This window comes from Engraulis encrasicolus, chromosome 1 (assembly GCF_034702125.1).
Source record: "Engraulis encrasicolus isolate BLACKSEA-1 chromosome 1, IST_EnEncr_1.0, whole genome shotgun sequence".
NCBI classification, from domain to species: Eukaryota; Metazoa; Chordata; class Actinopteri; order Clupeiformes; family Engraulidae; genus Engraulis; species Engraulis encrasicolus.
This window is the reverse complement of record NC_085857.1, coordinates 55,467,666-55,493,882: the sequence shown is the minus strand read 5'-3', so window position 1 is coordinate 55,493,882 and position 26,217 is coordinate 55,467,666. Positions and strand designations below refer to the sequence as shown.

Genomic DNA, 26,217 nt, shown 5'->3' with positions numbered 1-26,217 from the left:
AATAGAGGTTCTAAACAGCACGTTATAATTTGAAGGGGAAAAAATGACAAAACGCACACCTGACATTTGAGCTGTTGAAATCATGTCCAAGACAGGAATCAGCAGAAAGCGGCTCCCTTTCACGGTGGCTAGTTTTTGGCCAGGCCACACATTTGGGAGAAGAGCATAAAGTCGTATGTGATGGCACCCATAGCACCACTGATCTTGTGGGACCTACCCAGTACACCTGCAGGAGGAGGGAAGAACAGAAACCATTATAGTTACATGTGAGCTGCAGAAGCATCGGAGTAAGACAGAACATGCAGTGCATGGCACATTCTGCAAAGACCAATACATAATGTAAGCTAATAACTAATTTAATGGAACACTTCTTGACACACTAACAGTGAAGGAATTATATCTGGCCTGAAAGTAGTTTACAAACAATGGGAGAGTATAAGTATGTTTTAATGTAAAATGTACACTGTATGTGTACACTGTATGTGTTTGGGGTGATTTAGTACTCACGACTCATGAACTCAGACATCCATTGGCCTTTCATCGGCAAGGTTGGCGGCTAGCTTAAGCACGGTCAGGAAATCACTGAAGGGAAGGCATCCTCCACCAAGACTTTTTGCGACCTTGACAGCAGCTTCCGGCAGGGCCATACCGGTGTGGTGAATCGACAGGCCGGAGTCTCCACATCCAGCAGGTACCATTACTAACAGCATACTATTCAATTGGTTCTTGGTGTTGCGGTGTCAGGTAAGCACACATTTCTTCCAGGACAGCTTCCGCCCAAATGGCGTTCGTTCCGGGATCGGACCAGATCTTTTGCAGATGACCACGGTTCCAAGTCAATCTCTGGTCGGAGGAAGGGTCAGGGTGTTTTGCCAGATTGACACGGATGACTCGGCTTGGCATGGAGAAGAATAATAGGCCCAAAACACTCATGTTTGTTCTCCCTTTGACGTCATCCTTCACTTGATATGGTCTGAACAGGTCGATTGACGTGAACTGGAATGGTGCAGCTGGATTTACACTCTTCAGGTAAGTCACCCATGATTTGCTGACAGGTTTTGACACATTTCTTCTGGCAGACAATACAATAGTCAATTGCTTTTTGGGCCAGGATTCTTCCTTCGCTGCAGATGAGAGAGAGAGCCTTGGTGATCAGAGTTCCTTCCACTCCGTCATGCCCCTTACTGTGTGCTTCTTGCGCTAGGAGAGTGGAGACCCAGGCCCTCCACATGAGGAAACGGGCCCCTGGACATAACAAGCCCGCCATTGGCCGTGTCCAGGAAGTTGACACCCTCCTGCACCACCAGGCACAGGCCAAGGAACACAATGACAGTGATGGTGCCGGATGAAGGTACTGCCTCCCACCCTGCCCAATTCCCCTTCTCGACACCCAGGAACCGCTCAGCCGCTCCCCATGTCCATGCAACTGCCCCAACCAGCCGCCCCAAATTGCCTAAGAGCCTTTCATCTAATAGTTCCTGGACCACTGCCACTGCTGGCGGTGGAGCCCCAGACCCAGACCGCACGCCAGCTCAGAACAGAATCAGGTGCAGTGTCCCCAACTGACCCCGGACGAGCACTGTAGTGAATGCCCTCCTCCACATTCCAGTGACACCACCTCCCCACCTGTGCAGCAACGCATTTCGCTGACCCCGTTGGCCAAGCCGAAGAAACCGCGGACCAGACTGCCACTCTGAACCCCCAGCCAGACCATCAGGAGGGACCCCCCCACCAAGTGATGACGTCCAGCACACCCACACACCCGGAATCCACCACCTGTCTGAAGTCAGTGCTGCTCTGGATCTTGCCAACTGTGCCTGCACAGAAGGCTACCAGCCTGACTTCATGCAAGCACCTCAAAGAGAGACGAGGATAAAGAGAAGAGGATAAAGCCCAAGGCCTTGGCTACACCATCGAAGATGAGAAGTTGTATGGTATGTTGCGGTCAACTTCTCCAAGAAGAAAAAAATGTGCCTCGGCCAGGACTTGCTGAAAGCCAAGAGAGCTGAGAGGTCAAACACCAGAACCACTCACCAGAAGAGAGCTGTTAAGCCAAGCCCCAACAAAACAAGAGGGGGACCATCATGACCGCAGGGCCTTCCAAGAGGCAAAAGTCATGCACTATGCAGCAGACACTTGGAATGCTGCCTTGGCTCAGTTCAGCATTCTCTTCAAGGAGCTTTATGGCATCATCTCTGAGCTTGCTGAACAAGTCTCACACCATCAGACCCAACTGAAAGCACCATATGCATGCTCACTGTCATCAGAGAAGGCGATTGCACATGGTCTGGGCTGTAACTGCGGTGGAGCTGCAGCCACGTGTCTTTGTGAAGCTGGTTGAGGACGAGGCCAAGCTGACCCCTCTTGAACAACAAAGGTGACCTCGTGAAGGCAAAGATTTGCGGAGCAGTCTTTGCAGCACAGCTGAAGAACTACTTCTAGAAGCACTGCCGAATCGAGGTCAAGAAGTGGAATCACCAGTTCGACAGCCAGAACATCTTGGGTGCCATACAGCATGAAAGTTATGAATAACAAACCCTCTACGCAAACAGAGTTGGCGAACTCCAGAGCAGCACTGATATCAGAGATTGGTGGTGGATTCCAAAGAAGAATTCCAATAACATGACTAAGTGATAAACATGGCTAGTTTAATTGTTTGAAGTGTTAAATCTGCTACAAAAAACAACTTTTGCTAAGTTAAGAAAATAAGAACTCCAAACTCTCTCCCACTTAGCCAGGCATAACAGACATCAACTGAGGGACCAGTCCTGATAACCTATATGAAAGTTCAGAGTGGCAGTCCGGTACACAGTTCCTTCAGCTTCCTGAGGGTGAGTGGCCAACAAAGACAGTCAAATACATTGCTACACAAGCAAAAGACAATGTAACTAGAATACAGAAGAAAATATTCACTGCAGTACTCATCCGAAGTCAGCTGAGGGCACAACACCCAATTGCTGCCCAGGACAAGCACACAGTCCAAGTCTAGAACTACACAACCAACAGTACCAGCAGTCCAAGAGCTATTACACAAAAGGCGCTTCAGCTGTCTAAGACGGCTAGCTAGGACAGTTGCATAGACATGGAGAGCAGCTAAACGCTTCCTAAATGTCAAGAGGGGAGATGAAGCAAAGTGGGAGGCAGTACCTTAATCCAGCATCATCACCGTTAGCAAAATGGAAAGCGAGTTGCTGAGCCTGTGCCTGGAAGTTCAAGGCGGCATCAACTTCCCAAACACAACCACTGACAGGCTTGTTGTATACAGAGACCAAGCAACTGGTGAGTTATGTGTGGAGGGCGGCTACAGGCCTTCAAAGTGGTTTGCTGTGTTTTCAGTTCCTCTAATAACTTTGCCATTCTTCTTTGTTTTTGTATTCTGAGGTTTCTTTCCATACATTTTCTTGTATTTTACTTTTTTTTCTTTTGTCAGGCGTCTTCCCTCTCTGTTGGGTCATGTGTGAGTGGAGTCGTTGCGTCTTGGTCAGTGGCAGCAGGAGGTTGTCCACTGGTCAGTTGCCTCACTGGTCAGCCGGGTGTTGCACTGGTTAGATGGTGGTCCACTGGCAGATGACTCACTGGTGATGCACTGGCAGTCGTCGGTTTCCAATGGTGCATCTGTTTTCCACTCTGGTGGTTTTTCACTGTCAAGTGTATGTCAGCACTGGGTTTCCCCGCACTTGAAAGAGAAGGACTGTAGGATGGACAGAGGATTCCACTCGTCTTGTCTTTAGTGATTTCAGTGCCATTAATGTTTTGAAGTAGTTGACTTGAAGTAGTAGGCCCTATCAGTAATAGAAGAGTAGGCCTAGACCAGAATAGGTGAAAAAACTTTTAAACATATAAACACGCACACAAAAAAATAAGTTAATCTTTCTGAGTCATTATTTACATATAACATCTAAATGCATGGCCTCCACTAAGTTCAAGATAAATGGGCAACAAATGTTAAAGACAAGCAACCTAGGTTTTAATCACTTGGTAATTGTACTTGAAAAAATCTTGAAGGCAAGTATATTTTAAACTTAATGCATCAACCAGGTCGAAATGTTACCAAACAAGCATTCAATAAGATCAGCAAGTTGTTGAATAAACATAAACTGAAAACACTGAGCCGTTTACTTTTATCCATTAGCCCTTTGAAGACCATGTAGGCCCTACTTTAGACACTACTAACATAAATGACAAAGGAAACTAAATGAAATCAAACTAATTTGATAAAAAAAGAGTTAGCCTACAAAAACCATTAACAAACTTGGAAACAATTTAGGCCTTAGCCTACTAGCGTCTGGCCGACACTAGCCAGGCCTCTAGGGCCTACCTGAGATATGGCCTATACCAGAGATGTACAATTTCTACAGTAGGCCTAGGCCTAATATGATTTTACTGTGACTACATCACTCATTTTAATTTGGAGGGAGAAACCCTTTTTGATGCTGGTGCAGCAGGTGCAAGCAGTGAGGGCACATTTAGCAGCGTGGACAGAGCTCTACACAGTGCAATGCTGGAACAGCCTAACATGAAAGAAAATATAGTCTTGTTGCTTGCATGGTTTGTGTTCATTTTCTGTGTCAAGCTAAACTAATTGTTAGGCCTACCAAGACGGCCATGGCCTTGTATTTTAGGATATATAATTATTTTGCTGTTGGGTTGCCTAACGGCTCTCATTGTGGAGGCTACTGCTTGGCTATACTTGAAGATAAAAACAGAGTCCAGAGAGCTTACCGATAATCTATTTAGAGCTTTTGTCCCATGCCCTGTGAATTTTTAAGTGCACCTCTTCGTTGGTGCGCGTTCCATCGTGTTGCTGGCCGCTCAGTTGCAAACCGAGGTTGTCACCATGCGTGTCTTAAATTCAGAACAAACCTGTCCTAATTAGGGTCAATCAGTAGGCCTAATTAGACCCACCTGCTCTGCTCAGCGCATCAACCAGTCGAGGTTGAGCTAATTGACCAACAGACTTCACCAGATTTCACCAACACACAGTTGCCGCCAAAAAAGTTGCTTGAAAAGAGAAAAAACTTTTCTTCACCAAGGCACTCCAAAAAGTATAGTTAAAATGTCTTTATTATTATGACATGTCCATTAAGGACTTTTAAAATTGCCCACGCGTAGCGGCAGTTGAGCCTTCTTCAGGGCATAGTGATACTGACACAGTGAAGCCTTTTGTTAGACAAACATTCCACCTGTTGACTAGTTGATTGCCCACAATTAGTGCACCTCCCCCACCACAGACTTAAGTGTAGCTAAGACCCGCCCCCTCAAACAGGTACTTGAAAACAATTACAAAAAATAGCAGATCCAGTATATTAAACATTTCAAAAAGTAGATACTGGGTACAATAGCAGTGATAAAATACAAAAGAACACATTTTACAAACAAGTCCGACAGGCGGACAACAGATGCGTCCGTCTATGCCCGTTCTGAACCTTTTTTGCCCAAACGCCCCCTTGGCCTCCTCATAACCTGTCAAGGCAATTTATCAATAAGCCTACCATGTACTGTATAAGCCTGGATTTGAAAAAGTACCATAGGATTTCAACAGTGTTGGGCAATTTACTGAAAAACTGTAATGCATTGCTGATTACATGTTACTGTCTTTTCAAAATAATCCCTTACACTACATTTAGCAATGTGGGGACCTAAGGCGAATTTAGCTTAGGGGGGCCATCGGTCCATCCCATATCACATTTTTTTTAACATAAAATCTCTATTTTTGTTAGGCTATTTTTTTTTTTAAATCACTTTTTTATTTTTTTTTATTTTTTTAATTACAAACATAAAAAACAGGCAAACATTACAACCCTTTCTGGACAGATTTCAATGAATAGGCTATTTGCAATTTTGCATAGGCCTACATTAAATAAACTAAAATGTGAAATTCTCTTTTCACTTTAATATGAGAGCAGTGATGTCCCCCCCTCACTGAAGTGTTATTTCATGTGTGAGCATGATGCTGTCACCTATTTGAAGTGACGTTGATGTTGGATTTCATGGAATACTTTTAAATGCCGCTTTGGGAAGAAAACAGAGTAGGCGACAGGTGAACTGTATTTCTGTCAAAACAGTGGTTTGCAGGCGTTTGCGTTTTCACGTGGATATTGTCTTCGTGGACCGTAACAGACAAACCGTAAGTTCCATAAACTAATCAATGAGACATTGGCTACGTGTACATGATGTTTTTAAGTCCGATTTAATAAATGCGATTTAAATAGATCGGATTAAGAGTTATTTTGCGATGTGTATACATGGCACTTTCACTTAAATGCGATTAAACGTCTGGGGAAAATAAAGCATTGCGATTGGACTGAGGACGCACGTGCTGAGCGAGCCAAATAAGGCACGGGGGCGTGGTTCAATGCCACCGAGATGCAGGTCATCTTCCCCACGAAAATCGTTGCCTCAGGCGGACTGAAATCACAACATTTCCCCCTTTCTCCCTGGATCATTTACAATGCTACATTAGCTACCCTGTTAGCATAGAAAAACGAGTGGTCAAATGGTAATGTGGAGTAACTTTGTTGTGCTTCATTTCTTCGTGGGGCACTTTTACATCAATATATGGAAGCCACAACATTTATAGTCGCTTAGGGACTTTAAATTAAGCAAAACTTTCATGTGAAAATCAACAGGAAGTGCCGCCATGTTTTTCTCACTGGCAAAGAGCACGGTTGGTTTGCACGCATGAGCTCCAGGCCAAAACTGAGCGACTGCCACCTTGTGGACACAAGAGGGAATCACAGGAGGGAATCACAATTCAGAAACGCATCACGGGAGGGAAACACATCACGGGAGGGCGGACGGACGGACGGAGGGACGGACGGACGGACGGACGGACGGACACCAAAGCCTCTTATAGAGATGCGTGGGACGCATCTAAAAAGGTCTGTAGTCCATTTCCTCATTAAGACCTGGATGCTCCATTGCCTTGAAGCTCCAGATCCAAAAGGTTTCTCTCTGTAGCAACCTTTTCAATCTGTCCCCACCCCGTACAGTTTTCTTGATCACTTCAATCCCCTGTACTTTTAAAGATGATGGGTCACTCTGATGAATTTCTCTATAATGTTTGGCCATTGGATAATCCTCATTGTTTGTCTTGATTGCATATTTGTGTTCTGAGAAACGTGCTTTTAATTTCCTCTTTGTTCTCCCCACATAAAAACATCCACAAGGACACAGCAAACGGTAAACAACATATTCAGAGTTACAGTTAATAAAATCATTTGTTTTGTATTCCTTTTTTGTTCTCAAATCTAAAAAGGTTTTGCTCTGGATGATACCCTCACAGTGTTTACATGATCCACACTTATAGGTCCCGTAGAGGTCTTTTTGTATCCATGTTTTCTCTTTCCTGTCTGGCAAGTAACTTTTGACCAGTTTGTCTTTTATAGAGGGGGCCCCTTTTGAAAACAGTCATTGAACACAGTTGCCGCCGCCTTCAAAAACATTTTGAAATCGCTTTGAAACGAAACACGGATTGTGATTGCTTGCTTTTATAGCCTATTTGATAAAGTTCGCCGTGTCACCAAGTGATTACGAAATCTCGTATTATACCCAATTGTAATGATATCATATGACCACTGGGTGGCAGTGTGGTGGTTACGGCACTGTAATACATGAACTGTACGCAAGACACCAGAACAAGTGTAACAGGCAAACCATGAAGCCACGTAAATAAAGACTCCGACTGAGAACACGGTTTATCCCTTTATTCTACAAGTCATAACTTTACATGGTACCAGGAATGGATGCAATAAAGCCACCAGCGGCTCTGAAGCTTACAGGGAACCTTGATGCCAACTGGAGGACGTTTAAACAGCAGTTTGAGCTGTACCTGGCAGCGATCGATGTGGAGGAGTCCGCTCAGAAGAGGAAAGTAGCACTGTTGCTAACTCTTGCAGGGACGGAAGCAATAGAGGTATACAATACGTTTACTTTTACCGGCAGGGAAGACAAGAACAAGTTAGACGTAGTACTGAAAAAGTTTGATGATCACTGTCTGGCTAAAAAGAATGAGACCTACGAAAGGTACATCTTTAGATCTCGGATGCAACGGGATGGGGAGACGTTCGATGTTTTCCTCACCGACCTCAAGCTAAAAGCTAGAACATGCAACTTCGGTGCATTGAAGGATTCATTGATACGTGATCAGATTGTGTTTGGGGTACGTGACAAGAAAGTCAGGGAAAAGTTGCTGAGTGAAGCCGACCTAAAACTGGAGAATGCTGTGCAAATATGCCAGGCAAGGGAGTTAACTAAGCAACATGCTGAAAAATTTGATGGCGAAGATAAAGAACTAGCAATAGCCCAGCAGCCCGCGCAAATGCATGGGGACGTGGATGTTGTTTCCAAAGGACAGTGGCGCGGGAATGATCGTTTCAGGGACGTTAGGGGCAAAGGAAAAATACCGAGGAGCGGCGACAGAGAAGATAGGACTAGAGACAGAGAATTTACCTGCACACGATGTGGAGGCCAGCACAAGCCCAGACAGTGCCCAGCTTTTGGGAAAACATGCTCCAAATGTCACGGGCTGAACCACTATGCCAGAATGTGTATGTCAAAGGAGAAGGGCCGTAATGTCCATGTAGTGAATGAAGACAGTGAGCCCAGTGATGAAGAATTTGTGTACATGGTCCGTGATGGGGCAAAGGAAACACAGTCTGGCAGTGGAGAACAGAAAGGGTTGGCAGTAAATGCGGTGCAGCCAGATAAATGGGTGGCACCTCTGTTAGTCAATGGAGCCGTAGTAGTGTTCAGACTGGACACAGGGGCAAAGGCCAACCTAATAAGTGTAAAAGACCTTAAAGCACTGACAGAGAAGCCAAAAATTCAGACCCGCACGGTCCCACTGAAAACATACAATGGCCAGCCAATTGAAACCAAGGGGGTGTGTCGGCTGACAATACAGGGGAAAGGCAAAGCACAACACCTCATGTTTGTTGTGGTTCCAGAGGATCACGAATCATTGCTGGGGGACAGAGCATGTGAGGACCTGGGGCTAGTGAAGAGAGTCTTCCAGCTCAACAGTGAAATTGAGCCAAACATGAACACAGCAAAAGACATAGCGCGCCAGTTTCCAGGGATGTTTAAAGGGCAAGGAACACTGCCCTTCACATACAAGATCCAGCTGAAAAGTGATGCCAAGCCAGTCATACACGCACCACGGAGAGTACCAGCGCCACTCCGTGACAGCCTGAAAAAGGAACTGGACAGAATGGTGGGTCTGGGAGTCATTCAGCCCATCGAGGAGCCGACGGACTGGGTGAACTCCATTACATGTGTAAAGAAACCCAATGGTGAGTTAAGAGTGTGCTTAGACCCCAAAGATCTCAATGAGAACATTAAAAGAGAACATTACCAGATACCAACAAGAGAAGAGATCATGACATGGCTTCTGGCAACTGAAACTAGACCCTGAGAGTAGCAAGTACTGCACATTCAACACACCATTTGGCAGATACTGCTTTCTTAGACTGCCATTTGGAATTAAGTCAGCCCCCGAAATTTTCCATAGAGCGATGGAAACAATCATTGAGGGACTAGAGGGCACCCGGGTCTTCATCGATGATATAATTGTATGGGGCGCAACACTACAACAGCATAATGACAGGCTGCTGACCCTCCTGAAAAGAATTCAGTCTAGCGGGCTAAAATTAAATGAAAACAAATGCCAGTTTGGGGCCAGAGAGATAACATTCCTGGGTGACAAGCTATCCGGGGAAGGCGTAGAGCCAGATCACAACAAAGTCCAGGCTATTCTCGCCATGCCAGCCCCCACAGACAAGAAGGGAGTTCTACGAGCAATGGGAATGGTGAATTTCCTAGGCAAGTTCATTCCAAATCTGTCTGCAAAAACAGTAGCCATCCGTGAGCTGCTGCAAAAAGACAGAGGGTTCGAGTGGACAGACAGACATGACAAAGAGTGGGAGGCGCTTAAACAGACACTTACTAAAGAACCAGTACTTACCTTCTTTGATCCCTCTCGCAAAATCAAACTCTCCACAGATGCCTCCAAAGACGGATTGGGAGCCGTGCTGCTCCAGGCGGACGACGCTGGCCACTGGCGACCAGTCGCGTATGCATCAAGATCAATGACCGAAACCGAAATGAGGTATGCCCAAATTGAGAAAGAGACACTGGGATTAGTGTTTGGGTGTGACAAATTTCATGGATACATATATGGGCTGCCTACATTCACATGTGAAACAGATCACCAACCACTAATCTCCATCTACAAAAAGAATCTGAATGACATGTCTCCCAGGATCCAACGTATGATGGTGAGGCTACAAAGATATGACATGGATTTAGTCTATCACCAGGAAAGTACATAGTCTTAGCTGACGCACTGTCCCGAGCACCTGTACCGCCACAAGCAGTCACGCCAGATAGAAAGACAGAAACAAAATCATCCCAAGAGGTTGAAAGGCACATTAACTTAGTTGTCTCCTCCCTCCCAGTGTCGGACAGGGTGCTCAAGAAGATTGCAAAAGAAACAGAGCAGGATGAAACACTGCAGGCAGTGGCAGAAAAACTCAAAAAGGGTTGGAAAAAAGGGACACTTCCACAATTCTGTTCTATCAGGGCAGAGCTGAGCATGTCAAATGGCCTACTGCTAAGACAGAACAGGATCGTCATCCCTGCATCTATGAGGGAAGACATGCTGAACAGAATCCATGAGGGGCATCTGGGCATAGAAAAATGCAGAGCAAGAGCCAGGGATGCTGTCTATTGGCCAGGGATAAACAGAGACATCGAGACAATGGCCAGTAAGTGTGAGGCATGCCTAAAACACAGATACAAGCAAGCCAAAGAGCCCATGTTGATCCCCGAAATGCCAACAGAGCCATGGCAAAAAGTTGGAACAGATCTCTTTCACGTAAATGGAAAAGACTTTCTTTTAGTGATAGACTATCACTCCAACTATCCCGAAGCAGTGCAGCTAAGCAGCACATCTGCCAGTGCTGTTATCACACGCATGAAAAGCATATTTAGCAGACATGGCATTCCACTGGTCGTCCACAGTGACAACGGCCCACAGTATAGCAGCCAAGAGTTTCAGAGATTTGCAGAGGAGTATGGGTTTCATCACACAACCTCAAGCCCCCTCTATCCAAAGGCGAATGGAAAGGCAGAGAAAGGCGTTGAGATCGTTAAGAGACTTCTAAAGAAGGCTGCAGAGACTAAATCAGACCCGTACCTGGCACTGTTGACCTATCGGTCTTCTCCTCTGGCATGTGGAGCATCCCCCGCAGAACTTCTCATGAACCGCAAACTGCGCAATACGCTGCCACAAATGCCAAGAAAGAAAAACACTGTGCCCAAACAAAAGCACATGCAGTTGAAATGGGCACAGAAAAAGCATCACGACAAGACAGCCAGACGTCTCGAACCCCTCTCAGAACACGACGTGGTCAGAATCGAGGAGCCCCACTCATGGAGCAGAAAAGCAGTGGTGCTCAAAGAGGTGGGCCCAAGGTCGTATGCAGTGAAAACGGAGGACGGGCAGGTACTCCGAAGGAATCGCAGGTGCCTGCTCAGAACAAAAGAGACATTTGAGAACTTTCCCAACACACACCAGTTTGGAGAGCAGCAGACACCTACACCAGAGACAGATGCACCTGTCTGCCGCAGGTCCAGCAGATCTAAGAGATCAAGAGTGCTGATGGACTTGTGAAAGGACTTGAATCAAGATTATATCCTTTTTATTGCATATGCATAACTTACCTTTGTTGTTACAGTTACAGATGGGTTTATTATTAACTAACATTACTTACCGTCCATACCTGAAAGAAAAAAAAAAAAGTAAAAGCATTTCTGAATATGCCTACTGTATGAGATGACTGTTTCGCTTACAGGTCCAGTCCGGATTAGACCACTGAGTTCACTTCTATTTCTGAATATGCCTACTGTATGATTACTGTTTCACTTACAGGTCCAGTCCGGATGAGACCACCGAGTTCACTTCTATTTCACTCTATTGATTAATGTTGGAGAAAGGGGGATGTTATGAAATGTTAAGTTGATGTATGTTAGTTGTCAATTTTTCATGATACTTCGGAATGATGTGGGTTAAGCATCCATGTCTAGTTGTGTAACGGCTGTTGGCCCATTTTATTAACTTGTTGAATAACCTCAGAGAAAGGAGGATGTAATGATATCATATGACCACTGGGTGGCAGTGTGGTGGTTACGGCACTGTAATACATGAACTGTACGCAAGACACCAGAACAAGTGTAACAGGCAAACTATGAAGCCACGTAAATAAAGACTCCGACTGAGAACACGGTTTATCCCTTTATTCTACAAGTCATAACTTTACAATAATCACGAGGGTTTGCTACTCGTTTGAATAATAGCCTATATGTCTATATGGCCTATAGGCCTATGGCATCCCTTTCAAATGACAGTCGGACGTTTTGATTGCTTGTACCTCAAGTGATCATGAAATGATGTGGTATTGAAGCCTAGGCTAGCCTACCCCTAAACACATTGGCCCTCATTTATCAAAGCAGCGTACGACGAGAATCATACGTACGTCGTGCGTACGTTCTTTTTCTACGACCAGTTGGTATTTATCAAATCTCATCGTAAGCGCAGGAAAGATGAAATCCTACGACTGCTCTCAGACGGTGCACGCCGTTTTCAAGTTGGACTTGAGATGACTATGATCACCAACTTGAGCAGCAGTTGTAGCGCAACAACTCATTATCATAAATATGTGGCCTACATAATTACAAAATGTTTTTACATTGTATATTTTGGCTATAAGCCAACGTCTACCTGTTTGAATTGGTGCAGCCTTCAGATAGCAAAACCCTCCGGCATCTTTCTGGATCTTTCTGGCATTTGTCTGGGGAATGTACGATTTCAGTTGATTCCGGCAAATTAATGGCAACGTGGGAATAATGCCAGAGATATTCTGGCTTTTCACTGGAATGCCACCCAAATAACAAAATCGGTGGTGCAGGAGGGCGGAGCTACAGATACTTTATGGTTCTTTCCCGGCAAGTTGGAATATTACCAGAAAACATTTTGTTCGGGTGGGGGGGCTTTTTTTAAAACCTAGGGCCCAGGCAAAGATGACAGCGGCCCTGCCCTACGGAGACGGTTGACACGCATGCTCATTTAGGTGAGACCGACTTCATCCTGGGAATCTTTTCGGCGGGACAGTAGTAGTCTAGTAACGAACCTGGACTCGATCTACTACTGAACTAGGATATTGTGCTGTGTAAATTTGCATTGAGGTAAGTAAAACGATTGTTATACTTTTGCCTAATAACTAGGCTACACTGTAGGCCTACTCACTGTTCTTTGTTGTGTTTACCTGTGCTACAAGCTGAGGCAACATTTCTTGAGGTAATTTTCCTTTGGAGATAGCTAACATCTAGCCTACGGTATTTCAGATGTTTGTTCATGACTAAGTGCCATTAGGTCTCTTGACAGGCGTTTCAGTACGTATGAATTCATGTTATGTCATGTCATGGCTTTTAACTGGTTTGGAGGACAAGCTAGCGACCCTTGCTAGCATAGATGGCAGCTAAGCTTAATCCTTTTTGGACATTCGGCAAACGTCAGTGTTTAGAGCTAGATGACTGATATGCCAAGACTACCGTATGTTATTCTCAATTTACCGTTGGTGTGCTATCATGGCCTTTGGTCATAACATATCTTACGGGCTTGAGACAGCACGTTTGACTAGATTTCAGATGCCTGCTGACGTTAACCCTTTCATGCAGACACCATGAAAAAAATGTGCAAGATTTTTTATATATTGATTTTCTCACTCATAATGGAGCTAATATGAAGAATCTTTTGGAATTTTTCAAAAATCTCTTTTGATGTGGAAGTTATTTTACTGTCCACATATGTGGACACTGCGCATCAAAGGAGTGAAAAGTTATATAGGCCTATACTGTATTTCAAGTTCAAATTAAGCTGTTTTATTCATTTTTATGGTGTTTTATGCTATATAACAACACAATATAACACTTTAACACCATATATCACTGTAATTAACCAACAACAAAAACATATATATAAAAATAGCATTGTTTATATAGGCGGTCATAGAAAAATATGTGGGAAATTCTTATTGCATGCAAGAAGACAGCCAATGCTGGTGAACAAAAAGCTCAGTTTGATTCAGCATGTACTCTAGCTCAATCTTACATCATTTATGTTGTCCCTGTATAAAAGGTAATGTGAAATTTGCCTCCAGACACATGCGTTCTGTAGTCATTCATCAGCATTTTCAAGTATTTTCTGTAAAAAAAAAATAGTGTTAAATAGACCCCCTATTATAAATGTAAGTTAATTTACTTACTTTCCATGTTACCTTGTGTCATATTACAACATTATATGACACTTATGCATTATACTTTACACTATTTAAGGAACAAAGATGAAACAAAGAGGAAAAAAACCTGTCAATTTAGCAATATTTACATACACAGCTATGGCAAGATTTGTGGGGAAACCTTGTTGCATGTGGAAAAAACCTTAAATTCTGATGAAGACACATCTGTATTTGATTCAGCATGGATTCTAGCTCAATCCTACATCATTTATGTTGTCCCTATATGAAAGGTAATATGAAATTTGCCTCCAGACACATGCATTCTGTAGTCATTCATCAGCATTTTCAAGTATTTTCTGTAAAAAATAGTGTTAAATAGACCCCCTATTATAAATGTAAGTTAATTTACTTACTTTCCATGTTACCTTGTGTCATATTACAACATTATATGACACTTATGCATTATACATTACACTATTTAAGGAACAAAGATGAAACAAAGAGAAAAAAAAACTGTCAATTTAGCAATATTTACATACACAGCTATGGCAAGATTTGTGGGGAAACCTTGTTGTATGTGGAAAAAACCCTTAAATTCTGATGAAGACACATCTGTATTTGATTCAGCATGGATTCTAGCTCAATCCTACATCATTTATGTTGTCCCTATATGAAAGGTAATATGAAATTTGCCTCCAGACACATGCGTTTTGTAGTCATTCATCAGCATGTTCAAGTATTTTCTGTGAAAAAATAGTGTTAAATAGACCTCCTATTATAAATGCAAGTTATTTTACTTACTTTCCATGTTACTATATGTAATATTACAACATTATATGACACTTACACATTATATATTACAGTATTTAACGAACAAGGATGAAAAAAGAGAAAAAAAAACTGTCAATTTAGCAATATTTACATACACAGCTATGGCAAGATTTGTGGGGAAACCTTGTTGCATGTGGAAAAAAACTTCAATTCTGATGAAGACAGATCTGTATTTGATTCAGCATGTATTCTGGCTCATTCCTACATCATTTGTGTCATTTTGTGGTGAAAGAAACCCGAAATATGCCTATAGACACGTGCGTGAAACACTAATTTTAGGTAGTTTTTCTTGAATTTATTAAATTAAAAGTGTTAAAATGTGTTTAACATGTTAAAAATAATTTATTTTCACACTATAATCATTATAAATGCTCATAACATTAAGTATTTGCCCAAAATGAGCAGAATATTCTCACGGTAATCATAAATAATATGTTTATCATTAGACTCCCTTGATGCGCAACGTCCACATATGTGGACAGTAGCTTTATATTGTATAAAAACCTACCTTTATTGTAAATTTGGATTTTAACAACATAGACTTCTCAAGTGAACTGTACTAAACATCATAATATTTTTTAAAACCTGAAATTGCCCTTTGGTGTGGTTGATTTTCAGATATAAACATGCTTGTTATGGTCATAATTCACATCGGTGGATTTCTTAGATTGATGATGTCATCAAACACTTAATATTTAGTGCAAAAAGTTATAATTGCTGTTAAAGTATTGTAATGAACCTCATGGTACTTCCCATATACAATTTGGAAAAAAATAACCACTATTTACCTATCTAAAGTGGGGTTAGAATTACTGTCCACGTATGTGGACACCGTGCATGAAAGGGTTAATAGCCACCCACTTCGTTGAGAACATGATGACTAATGTCAGGTCACGGATTATTGCTTTACCCTGAGCTCTAGTTCTAGTGCTATTCTCGAGTCCACATCGCTTTACCGATGCAATATAGCCACCAGTTTCTTAGGTCGTTATCAGACGAAAGAGGGCAGTTTGTGACATACGTGTGATATATCTTTGAGGACACAAAGTAGCTGCCCTTATTATTACACATGCACGAGGTAATGTCAGATTTGCAATAAAATAGTCCATGTACTCTTGTCACAGGAGAGTCCATCAGCTCACTAACACGGGTGAGGGACAGGGACCAAAGAGGAGGCTCTACAACATGAGGAAAGACGGCGATCCTCAAGCAGTAAGTTGATTTACATAAGAAAATGATGCAATATAAAGGTGTCTATTGTATGCATAAAAAGGACTTAACATTATGGTCAGAATTGGCTCCAGCTAGTGATAAGGCCTTAAAGGGTTTAATTAAAGGCTTTTTAAATTCACCATCAGTGTGCCTTGGAATCTTTGGCAGGGCTTATCAACAGTCACTGGAGCTAAGTCTGACCATAATTCTGAGCAACTTTATTTCCTTGAGCCAAAGTGCACCTGCTTATGAGGACAAAAAGTGAAACAGCACTCCTCCATGATCAACATTCCCAGTGAACAGTTGATTTTTTTAGCCATATGTAGAAAATACCAACTAGCCACTTTGAGTCATTATTAAGTGTGTGTTTTAATAGTAAAATTCTTGCCATTTTGGCTGGTGGAGAAAAAAGTTAATTAACAGCCCTGTGTATAACTGTAGGAGCAGACTGGACAGTGAAAGTGAATCCTGCCTGGACTTAACAGACCCCTATACCTAGAATGACCCAAACATTTGACTATTGCTCTTGTCACAGGTCAGTCCATGAGCCCACGTCTTCAGGCCAGGGGCCCGAGAGGAATTTCCAGTGACATGGATCAACAGAGATCCTCAAACAGTAAGTTGATCTTCTACATCAAATAAAGGAAATCATGTGAATTGTCTTTAAATAGAACACAAGCATTTGATTACCAATCTCGTATAAGGTCAGTCCATAAAAAATCAAATGTGTGTGTGCGCGTGCCCGCCCGCCCATCTTTCTGAGTGTGCATGTGCTACAAACAAACTTATGCCAATTTTTTGTTTAGTTTTTCTTGATTATTTAGGTATATCAGTGAAATAATATAATTTGCATAATACTGAACTTTTTAACCCTGTGTATATGTAGAACAGGACTTAAATATCTCACTCTCGTTACAGGTCAGTCCATGTGCCACGTTCCAGCCAGGGACCAAAAGGGGGGCTTTCGTCTTGGTGCCAGACAGACATCCTCAAGCAGTAAGTTGATTTACATGGATGCATTCTGAAGTTGAATTGAAGTAGTTATATTGTTGTACGCTGGCTACTATTCAATGTGTCAAAGTGAAATGTATTAATTGTTGTCCCATGAAAAAATGAACTGTATTTACAAATCTCAATTTAGTTTAAGAATGTTGTTGCAGGTGAAATGATCATTGAAATTTGCTGATTCAATGCCATTTTTGTATCTTTACTTTTTGGAGAAATAGAGAGATGCATCCAGGCCACCCACTAGGAGGTGGAAAATCGTACGAAGAGGTGGCTGTACCTGGCAGCAGACTGAGATGGGGTGAGGAAGAGAAGCACAGACCAAGAACGGAATGTCAGACATTTGCCCTTTTTTATGCCCAGCACACACAGACACACACACACACACACACACACACACCAGCATATAAACATGCACATAGACACAGGCGCACGTGCACACACATACACGCACTCTCCAACAAGATGAGTCTCTGGTGATGTTGGCAAATAATCTGAATCGATACACACGGCAATGATTCCACCATCGTGCCCCACCTACGCGAGTCCTGTCCTTCAGCATTGACTTTCTCCCCAGGTGTGGTGTGCCTTCATCCGAACCACAATGGCATCCCAAGCAGCAACAAATACCTGCACGCATGCATGCTACGGTACACACACAAACACACTGGACTGTGAACTAGGTCAGACACACACACACATGCTCAAAGTAGCCAAGATCGAAAAGGCTGCATCGGTGGCTTGACTGCATCCATTTTTTGGAGGAACACCTTTGTCAATTTTGAGGAACTTTGTTGTGGGAAGATATTTTAAAATGTTGATAGTCAGACTCTTGTATACCCATTCGCTTCACTTTGATGTATTTTGTAATTGAGATGATTTATGCCACAGTGCTGAATTAACACATCATGACAAAGATGTCGCCTTAAAAAGTATGTTTGGTACCTGTGGGTCAAATGTCTCAGGAGCTCCCTGACTGCAGAACGTCTCAGGAAAGGACTCAACTTTTTATATTGTATGCCGGGTGCGATTTGTCAGAAAACCAGAAAGGGGGATGTGTTTCAGATGTCAACAATATCAATGGAGTTACATTAAACTATGATTAAAATCATGTGGAAAAAGTGACAATATCAAAACCAGAAGAGGGGACAATCCCCCTACAAACCGCACCCTGATTGTATGTATTTTACATGTTTGTCTATATGATTAACACATGTTCACAGAAGAAAATACAATGTGCGACTGCACTGTTTTTCTCACCGATATCTTAAAGGTTTATGCGTTACAAAATGTTTATTATTTTGTTTATTTTCTGAACTTTTTTTTTAATAACTCAAAGGGATATGTTAAGAAACGTGTTTATCATTTGGTTTGTTTTTTTTGGAAAATTCCATTTTAAACATATGAAGGGATATTTTAAGAAAGGCTGTGAGTTTAAAAAAATGCATTTTGATCATTTTGTTTTCTTTTCTGAAAATTCTTGTTTAAAATGTCATACATTTTCAATTTCCAAAATCTATTGAATGGATGAATGTTGTAGCCTACTAAAGATAATAAATGGCCAATTTGCATGATTTTTTGTGGGTTTTATTCTTTATTATTATTATTATTGGGAAGGTTAAATACATTCCGGCATATTTATGGGTTTTAATCGGTAGGGTTCTGGCAATCTTGTGGTAGGCTCATGGGCCATTTCTGGGTCTTCTGGCAAACATTTGGTAAGGTGCCGGCACTCTGTCGAACGTTCTTGGCATTCTACTGGCTGCTTTCTGGCATGATTCCGGCAAAATCTTGTGGGCCGTTTTAGGCCCGGGAGTAACCCCTGCATATTGTGGCATATTGCCAGGAAGAACCAAGGTTTCTGGGCCATAAAAAGCCCAGAACATTTTTGCTATCTGGGTGAGAGCGCTGCGTTAATTTGGCATAGGAACAAGAGACTTCTAATTTGTGATTTGACGTGATGTGTGAATATTTGTGCAATATAGGCCTACAGCCGCGTAATGTGCCTTCAGTCGTGGGATGAATGACCGACGTCCGTTCTTTTTAACAGCTGGGAGTTCATGCGCACATCAATCAATAACCTACAGATAGCCTAATAATCTCCCGGTTGAGTTTCAACGTTTGATCGCACACAACTACTATCCCAATATATACTACACCATGTGTGTGTCCTATAACATTTTATTGGTGTCCACTCCATAGGTGGTAAAAGGGCTATCCGGTCGAAGGACTGGAGCGCTGGAGAAGCAGGACGCACATGAGCGCGAGAAGGATAGCGCACTGGACATGTACAACTCTCCTTCCCCAACCAATTGTTTGGGCACTGTTTGTTGGCCAGTTTCACGTAGGACCCTTTTCTTGACCTCGTTTACAAAAGATCATCATATTTAATTTTCATATATTTAAATAATATTCATTAAAAAATATCTTCATTATGTCTACTGTAGTCAATCAAACATTTCATTGTGGGCTAACCATCATTATTTGGAAATCAATCTCTACCCCTTCCATATTGAGAACCGAAACAGTGTTGACTACTGCTGTTGATTATTTCCACGTGTTATTTTGTTGTCTACCTCGCGTAAAGCCTAATTTCAAGCTGTCAATCAACCAGAAATGTGGATGTTTTAGCCGGTTTGCGTCTCTCCATGTCGCAAACTCAGGGGTGCGGTCTCCTTCCCGCCAGTTTAGAGAAGGTGTGATTATTCTAATTACGATGGTTTTCAGACGCTGGATTTATCAACAGCCGCTCGCTCTTATGAGATGATGAGATGAGATTGGAGAGGTACACATGTTTAGTAAATCTCACGTGAGCCTCGTCGTACGACAAGATCTGCGCTCATTTCTGCGATGGTTTCTACGCAAGTTTGATAAATGAGGGCCACTGTCTGGGCCAATAAGTAGGCTATTTCATATGGGCCTGCAATTTCTTCCTGTGCTGTGTTGCGCACGTCTGTTTGAACTGAGCCATCATTTGAATGTCTTTATGGCAGAGATCATGTAGGCCCTATAGAAGAATATTCAAAGCTTCAGCACTCATGAACAAACAGAGGATGTACACAGGGCCACAAGCAGAGGATGCAGAATGCTTGGGGCACCAACCACTTTGCCCCCAAATTGGGGCTTATTAAATTGAGATTGACTAAAAAACGTCACGAAAAAAATATTGAATTACATTATTACAAAACTTCTATATATTACTTAGTAGATTATTATTTTATTATTATTCAATTATGAGGGGGGCCTCCAAAATCTTAGCAGCGGGCCTGGATGTACATTAGGCCACAGTTGCACGGTGACCCCACAGGTCGGCAGTGTCGTATCTGTTGTTCAACCAGATTTTTTGCATTTAAAGGGGTATGCCACTATTTTGGGGCTTAATACAGTTAAAATCGTTGGCTGGGGTTTATAAAGGTGGTAAAGTGTCTTAATTTTCATGTGAAGCGTTGTCTTGCTTTAAGACAAGTTAAAAGAGGGAGTATGTCGCTAAGCTAGTGAAAGTCAATGCATCCATGTAGCATTGCTACATGCTACACGGATCCATTGACTTTCACTAGCTTAGCGACATACTCCCTCTTTTAACTTGTCTTAAAGCAAGACAACGGCTTACATGAAAAGTAAGACACTTTACCACCTTTATAAACCCTGGCCAACGATTTTAACTGTATTAAGCCCCAAAATAGTGGCATACCCCTTTAAGTGATGGGTGTGATTTTCTTTAATGTGGCATATACCCTGTATCTCTCCTGTCGTGTGTGTGCGCGTATGCGTGTGGATGTGTGGATGCAGAGGGAAGAAGTTGTTCCTGCTCAGCGTCATAATGGCGTTGATGATCCACATGGTGGTGATGGACAGTCAGCATCGGGACCAGGGCAGCTCCATGCCTCACGAGAACCTCCTAACCAGCAACTCCATCCTCAACAGTCTTGCCAGAGAGAGTAGAGAGAGAGGTTCCATTGGCCCATTGTTTCCGGGTTCTATTATTGGGGGGGGGAAATCCCCCTTTAGGCAGACCTGAGGACTGTTCTATTCAATGCTAGGAGCATTATGACACGCCCCTTTAGGCAGACCGGAACCTGGTCATGTTAGGTGCCCATAGAAACCTATTATGTTGGCATATCTCTATACTTTAAGAATCTCTGGTCTTGCTTTTCACATCTGCAGGTAAGGCCAACCTAAAAAAAACACTGTTGACTTAATACAAAAGGTGGAAAAAAACCTAGTGTGTGTGAGAGAGAGCGCACCAGGCTATTTTAACTGGCTTTCACAGACCCAATAGCCACTCTAACACTCTTCAGCTCAGCAGATAAAGGCAATGGGTTTAGCATAACTTTCAATATGAAAAATAAGAGAAGCTGAGAACAATTGTCAAAATGCCATAGAGAATCTGAAGGAAATGGCCTCACAATAATTAAAAATGACCCTTGAATAAAGACAAAAAAACTTGCACAACCTTCCACTCACTTCTGTCAAACCTCTTAGTCTCCTCTCCTCCATCCCAACATGACTATTCACCATTCATTTCTTAATTACCAGTTGCCCTTGCAGTGTGCTCATGTACCACCCCTAGTGGTATACATTTCATTATACTTAGCTCTTGCTTTCGCCAAAGCAAGTTACTTAGGTACAGGTTATTGGTTACAGTCCCTGGAGCAACGTGGCCATGGAGCCATGGATGGACGTGAAGGGAGACGTCAGGGTGGGATTTGAACAGGCAACCCTCTGATCTTAAGATCACCTCCCGAACCATTAGGGCACAGCTGCCTGGCTAGTCTTGAAGGCAATTTTAAAATATCAAAACAAGTTCTTCCCACAAACAGCAGTCACAAATTATTACACACAATTCTGTAGTGTTGGCTTTGGAAACTAAAATCTGCCTACATCAAACTCCTATCCAAGAGAAACACGAGCAAAAACGAGCATGTTTCTGAAGCAACAATCCCATTTTATTTAACACAATGGTTCAGAAGTGTACAGTGAACAACAGTTAAGTTAATAATGGTAGTAATGTCATGAGTACGTCATTATGCCATGTATTGAAGACTTAAATTGGGGTAGTACACAGCTACGCATACACACTGCATGAAGCACATGCATGTACAACAGCATAGAACGCCTCATTTGTCATTGTAACGAGAACGAAATTGAGCTTTCCTTGTTTAAGCAATAAAATTGTGCATATAAAAAAAGTTAGAAAAGTATGTATAAGACAGTTTAAGATAATTTAGTGCAGTAATAGCCGCTGGGTAAAAGCTGTTTTTCAGTCTATTTTTCCTGGTTTTCAAGGACCTGTATCTACTGCCAGATGGCAGCAGTAAAAACAAACAGATTGTGTCCTGGATGTGACGAGTCTCTGAGAATGGACCTTTTGTCGAAAAACACAAACAATTGCTGGATCTCACATGATGCACTTGTGCACTTCAGTGTTCATGTTTCAGTGTGTATGGCGTATTAGTTACGCACTGAAACATAGTGCCGAAGTGCACAAGTGTGCCTTTTGAGATCCAGCAAATGACTTGCACTACACATACATAATAATACAGTAGTGAAGTTTACACTTCAGCATTGAAGTCAATGCATATACAGTGTACAGTAGTGATATATAGCCGGCAAAACAGCGGTGAAGTTCAGTCAAGGGTTCAACTGAACATCACACTTGCTGACAATAAGAGTTCAACTGATCATAATGTTTACAGTTCAGTTGTAGGCAACAAAACTTCAGTCTCGAGTCCTGCGTCTAGGCTACCAAAGGCTCACCCAATGCAAAGGAGCGTGCTGAGGTTCGGTCTCCTAAGGGGGCGCTGTCCCATTCTTCTCTTTCTGTGGCATTTGGCTTGCAGAAGATGTGCGCTGCTACCATCTACAGTGCCAATTTATTCTCAACCTAAAGCCTCCAAAGGTCTCCTAACTGCAGGCAAAGAATCGTATAAGAGAGAAAGATACTTCAGTCTCGTTCCTTTCCGGTATCCATGTGGTGTCGGTTGAGTTCCCTTAGTGCTGTAGATGGCGGTAGCGCACTTGTGCAAACGCCACAAAAAGCAACACTATCGCGTGTGTCCAACATGCCTTTGCAAGTTAAGGCGTGCTCCACGACGGGTTCGATTTGGGGATGGTTTTGGTTTAGGCACAATTTAGCTAGAAATTTGCCAAATGTTGCTGTTCTCGGCAATAGTAAAACAGCAGAAACATGACTTTACTGACAGGTTAGTTTTAGGAATGGTTTTGGTTAGGGCACAGTAAAGCATATTTGCGTTTAGCAACAGAAATGCCCTGTGGCAAAAGAAAATCGCAGACACGGCGGGAAAACTGTGCAAACCTCGTCAGGTGCCAAAAGTGCATGAAAACGCTTTACCGTTGCTCCTGAGGAGCACGTGTTAACTTCAAAAGGCGTCGCACCAACGCGCCAAATGCACTAGCATGCAATACATACGCTAAAACATGAGGACAGCCTCAGAGGGGACAACGCCCCCTTAGGAGACAGAATGTGAGCAAACTCCATTGCATTGGATGGGCAGAGTTTGGGATATCTTTCTCTCTTGCACGATTCTTCGTCACAGGTCTCCTAAAGGAGCATTCACATGACATCACATGGATCCAGGATCTCCACAACACTACCATGGTAACACAGGTAACAGCAGCACACCAGAAGTCCCCCCACATAGCACTTTCGTCCTCTTTCAGTCGACCAATCGGCAGTCACTTCCTGTAGCCACGATGTGCACTGACCAATGGGCAGAAGTCTCCTCCTGTTTCTGTAGCAGAAGAAAAACGCCATCAGTGATTGGGTAAATATTCAAGGGGGCCCAAAAGGGGGCAGTATCGCAGCCGGGTTCAGGAACGACTGCCGTAAAGGCAAGTGTGTGCTAATGTGTGTCAGAGAGCTTCAGATTTGTGCTTTAGAATCAGGTGCTACTTGTGTAGATCATTCGAGGTGTCAGAAATGTTAAATAATCATCACAAGCTCAGTGTGTGTAGCTGCGCGCGCATGTAAACGTACTCGAGTCATGTCTTCAAGCCACGGCAACCAATGAGTAGTGACTTCCTGTAGCCGTGATGACAGCAGACCAATCAGCAGTCTCCTCCTGTAACACAAAAACAAAACCAGCCAATCAGATCTCAAAGCAAAACACTAATGACAGACAAGAGTCTCAGTGGCCCATGTGTACAAGAACTTCATAACTTCAATCAGGTGTGTGTGTGTGTGTGTGTGTGTATTAAGTGTGTAAGAGCTTCAGATTTTAGCTTGGTAATCAGGTGCTACTTCAGTAGCTCATTCGAGGTGTCAGAAATGTAAAATAATCATCACAAGCTCAGTGTGTGTGTGTGTGTGTGTGTGTGTGTGTGTGTGTGTGTGTGTGTGTGTGTGTGTGTGTGTGCGCGTGAGTGTGCGCGCGTGCGTGTCTGTACATACCTGAGCTGCTTCTGCCACTGGCCAATCAGCTTTCTCTCCTCCTGTAGCCATGGTGACCACCGCCCAATATGCTGCGACCTGTAACAGGAAGGCAACATCACCATCAGATCACCATGAAATATAGCATTTCTTAGGAAAGGGTGCAGGTATAAGTTTGTTTCAGGTGTGTGCGTGCGTGTGCTGCTTTTTTTCTCCTCCAAAAACGATTTGAATGCCAAGTGCTTATCAAACGCTTGTCATCAGCTGTTTGGTTACGCGTGTGTGTGTAACAGTGTTAAGAGCTTCAGATTTGTGCTTTAGAATCAGGTGCTACTTGTGTAGCTCATTCGAGGTGTCAGAAATATAAAATAATCATCACCAGCTCAGAGTGTGTCTGTGTGTGTGTGTGTGTGTGTGTCTGTATACGTACTTAAGTCATGTCTTCAAGCCACTACAACCAATGAGCAGTGACTTCCTGCAGACGTGATGCCAGAAGACCAATCAGCAGTCTCCTCCTGTGACAGAAAGACAAAACCAGCCAATCAGATCTCAGATCTACAAGTAGAACACCAATGACAGACAAGACTCTCAGAAGGGCATGTGTGAGCTTCAGTAAAGTAGGTGCGCGAGTGTGTGTATGAAGTGTAAGAGCTTCAGATTTTAGCTTGGTAATCAAGTGCTACTTCAGTAGCTCATTCGAGGTGTCAGAAATGTAAAATAATCACAAGCTCAGTGTGTGTGTGTGTGTGTGTGTGTGTGTGTGTGTGTGTGTTTGTAAATTAATGAATATGTACAAACCTGGAGTTCCTACTCTTTGGTGACGTCCACACCAGGGTCCAAAACTAGCTGCTCCACCTGGACACACAAGTTAAACACTAGTGAAACAAACAGCACCTCAGTAGCTAGTACGCATGAGCTTCAGTGTGTGTATTAAGTGTGTAAGAGCTTCAGATTTTAGCTTGGTAATCAGGTGCTACTTGTGTAGCTCATTCGAGGTGTCAGAAATGTAAAATAATCATCACCAGCTGAGAGAGAAAGAGAGAGCGAGAGAGAGAGCGAGAGACTGTACCTGGGTTGAGTTTCTCCAAGGTGACATCCACACTAGCTGCTCCATCTGGACACGGACACACACGCACGATTAACAAACAGTATCGTTAACAACTGGAGTCGGTGTGCAAGTATTTGAATGCATCCCACTGCAGTGCTAGTTATTGCATCAGGGTTCCCACTCCAAACCAGACATAAAACTCCATGACTTTTCCTGACCAAAAAACCCCAACAAACTTTACATGACCTTTCCATACCCAACATATTGATAAGACTGTGGAACGGTCATCAATTTGTGAGCTTATCAGTCTTTCAAATGAAATTATTTTAGACATGACTAAAAATCCAATGACAGTCCTTGACTGTAAATGGAAAATACTCCAATTCCATGACTGAAAACAATTTCCATGATATTCCAGGAAATTCCATGAGCAG

General features: G+C 42.9%; 2 long non-coding RNA genes and 5 other non-coding genes across 7 annotated transcripts; 1 reads left to right on the top strand and 6 right to left on the bottom strand.

Moving 5' to 3' along the window:
* Nucleotides 1-16,229: 16,229 nt before the first annotated feature.
* LOC134443472 (uncharacterized) lies at nucleotides 16,230-17,309 on the top strand. Its single transcript, XR_010033686.1, has 3 exons — nucleotides 16,230-16,340; nucleotides 16,876-16,956; nucleotides 17,259-17,309. It is a non-coding gene; the product is annotated as an uncharacterized LOC134443472 (long non-coding RNA).
* Nucleotides 17,310-22,251: 4,942 nt separating this feature from the next.
* LOC134443406 (uncharacterized) lies at nucleotides 22,252-25,253 on the bottom strand. Its single transcript, XR_010033665.1, has 4 exons — nucleotides 25,166-25,253; nucleotides 24,757-24,834; nucleotides 24,343-24,427; nucleotides 22,252-24,097 (listed from the first exon to the last, which is right to left on the bottom strand). It is a non-coding gene; the product is annotated as an uncharacterized LOC134443406 (long non-coding RNA).
* On the bottom strand, nucleotides 24,224-24,308 carry LOC134458911 (small nucleolar RNA SNORD60). The gene has a single exon (XR_010036695.1). It is a non-coding gene; the product is annotated as a small nucleolar RNA SNORD60 (small nucleolar RNA).
* On the bottom strand, nucleotides 24,572-24,656 carry LOC134458904 (small nucleolar RNA SNORD60). Its single transcript, XR_010036694.1, has one exon. It is a non-coding gene; the product is annotated as a small nucleolar RNA SNORD60 (small nucleolar RNA).
* Nucleotides 25,035-25,119, bottom strand: LOC134458896 (small nucleolar RNA SNORD60). Its single transcript, XR_010036692.1, has one exon. It is a non-coding gene; the product is annotated as a small nucleolar RNA SNORD60 (small nucleolar RNA).
* Nucleotides 25,254-25,383: 130 nt separating the features above from the next.
* LOC134458939 (small nucleolar RNA SNORD60) lies at nucleotides 25,384-25,465 on the bottom strand. Its single transcript, XR_010036704.1, has one exon. It is a non-coding gene; the product is annotated as a small nucleolar RNA SNORD60 (small nucleolar RNA).
* Nucleotides 25,466-25,677: 212 nt separating this feature from the next.
* LOC134458889 (small nucleolar RNA SNORD60) lies at nucleotides 25,678-25,762 on the bottom strand. The gene has a single exon (XR_010036687.1). It is a non-coding gene; the product is annotated as a small nucleolar RNA SNORD60 (small nucleolar RNA).
* Between the last annotated feature and the right edge of the window lie 455 nt (nucleotides 25,763-26,217).